The 2,559-nt window shown below is 48.7% G+C and overlaps 1 protein-coding gene across 2 annotated transcripts in view; it reads right to left on the reverse strand.

Annotated features, from left to right (window-relative positions):
- The window catches only part of IBA57 (IBA57, iron-sulfur cluster assembly), an 8,226-nt gene that overhangs the window by 4,873 nt on the left and 794 nt on the right, over nt 1-2,559 (reverse strand). The window lies entirely within an intron of this gene.

A 2,559-nucleotide genomic window follows, 5' to 3' on the forward strand; every position in this document is an offset into this window, starting at 1 on the left:
AACATCATTAAAATAGGAATCGTGAAACTCTGAAGGGGGAGCTCTCACACACTGCCACCCACTGTCTTCTGCAGACTCCAGCAGGAAGAAGCTTACTTCACATGCCCCATCAGGAAGATTTTCCTTGCCGAGAAACAGCCCAGCCAATGAGAAACCACCACATTCAGCCAATGAGAAGCTACCACTACCCAAACTCTAGCTTTCGTCCAAGGAATCTCTGCTCAAAACAGCCCCTCCAACTCCCTCTTTTCCTCCATAAGAGCAGTTCCTCTCCTCTGTTCTCAGGACTTGCCTATGGTTTCACCATGGTTTGCATGTCCCTAACTGCACTTCCTCTGCTAATCCCGAATAAACTCATTTTGCTGGAAAAATAAGAGGCTATTTTATTTTTAAGGTTGACATAACTCTACAAGCAAAAAGCTGCATCTGAGAGAAGGTGCTGCATCCAGGATACAAGAACAAGGTGCTCTGAGGAAGGAATAACTCAAGAATGGGAAATCAGAAGCATGAGAGTGAAAATAAAAAATTCGAGAGAGAGAGGATGCAGAGAAAAGACCAGACAGGGAGCAAACACAGAGGAAGCCAGAAGGCACACAAGCCTCTGGGGAGTGGTCACACCCAGCGCTGCCCTCTGCCCACAGAGCAGACCCCAGAAAGATGGGACACAGGTAAACGGCGACAACAACCAGCTGGGGAAGGAGCATATGAACCAACCCCATGAACTAACCAGAGGGGTCAGACTAGAAAAGACATGTCAGGCAGGGAACAAGGAGAGCCCCCAGTGCCCCACACCACAGAACAGAACTGGGAGATGAACCTGGACATAGCCTATCAACCTCCCAGGCGCAGAAGCAGCCATCCAAGGCAGAAGGTGTCTAACTCCTCCCTCTTCTCACTGCTGAGAAGTGAGACCACTACCTCTGTGGTGTCTGACAGAATGAAGACCCATCCCATCCCTCCCTGCTGAGGACTTTGTTTTGGAATCTCAGAAGGGAAACAAGGGTCAGGGGACATCATCATAGTGGCCCCCAGTTCCCTCAGCACATTGAACAGCGAGTGGCACCACAGTACCCTATTCTCAGGAATTAGCCAGGAGAGAAAAACCGACTCATCTCCAGGACAAATCAGGGCACACGCAACGTCTGCAGAGAGTGCCAAGTGCGTGCACTGGGCCAGGAAATACTGGTGCAGCATAACTGCAATGACAATCGGACCAGAGGGACAGTGTGAAGAGAAAACAACCAAGAACCAAAAAGAAACTGCTTTCCACTGTAGAGTGACTTATGATAATATAAACTCATTGTAACAAGAACACAAAAGCAAAGAGATTAAAGGCAGACTGCAGACACAGCAAGGAAATTGGGGATCAAAATATCACAATGGTGATAAATTAAAAACAGTAATGAGCAGAACAGGTGCTAGTAAAAAGTACTGACAGAGGGCTCAAGATAATTAAAGAATGCAGGTTCTAAGATAAAGAAATTAAACCACTAGAGGAAGGTAAAAGATATGTGAGGCACAGTGACCACAGCATCTCTGAAACAGGGGACACAGCATAAGTCGCAACTGTTTTCTGTAGAAGGCCAAATAGTAAGACAATTTGGGCTGGGGCCACACTGCCTATCACAAGTATGCTATTGGACCGACTGCAAAAGTAGGCCCAGACAGTACGCAAACAAGTGGGCATGGCAGCGTTCCAATAAAATATTTATAAAAACAGTTACAAAAACAGCGACTGCCTTACTGACTCGTTCCACAGTCACATCACCCATCGAGCACCTAGCAATACGATAGGAAAGAAACTGCAAAATAATCATCGATAAAAAGCCCCTAAGAGCTTTCAAGGCCTGAAACAAGAAGGCACGAGACTTCTCAACAGAAATACCGGTGCAGGAAGACAGGCCACAGCTTCATAATTCTCAGTGACAATTTTCCACCTGGAGTTTCATCCCAGCCAAGCTATCAAGGAAGACCATTTGCAGAGCTGTAAGGAGTCCAAGTCCACTTAAAGTATCCCACCTCTCAACAAGTCACTAAAGAATGTGCTCCTATAGATGCAGGAGTCAACTAATAAAGATACAGATGCATCCACATCAGGAGGGGGACATGAGAGTTCCCAGGGGTGCAGGCCTAGAGGACTGGTCAGAGAGGAGTGGCCCAGCATGGCTTCCGATACATGGTCTGGAATTGCACGGAGGCCGTGGCCCCGTGATCATCACATAAATCATGATAATGTCAACACAGGCTGATGTAAAACACCAAACACGTATCTCACTGGACATGGGTTGATTGGGGAGGGAAATGCAGAAGACACTGTAGAATTCGTGGCACAAGCCGGTCACGCAGAGGCTGTTCCCTGCAGTCATGGCAGAAGCCTCTGACCCCTGTTCTGTGCAGTGGAGACAGGGCGACCAACGCAAGGCTGAGCCGGAGCAGAAGCCAGGCGCAGGGAAACCCAAGACTCCACCACGGGTGCCGTTCGCGGGCCTGTCCCTGAGTGTCCTTCTGCCCCACTAAGGAGCCCTGCCCGAGTGCCCTCCTCCAGGGTGCCTCTCCCAT

This window comes from Pteropus vampyrus, unplaced genomic scaffold (genome assembly GCF_000151845.1).
Source record: "Pteropus vampyrus isolate Shadow unplaced genomic scaffold, Pvam_2.0 Scaffold197, whole genome shotgun sequence".
In the NCBI taxonomy this organism is placed as follows: Eukaryota; Metazoa; Chordata; class Mammalia; order Chiroptera; family Pteropodidae; genus Pteropus; species Pteropus vampyrus.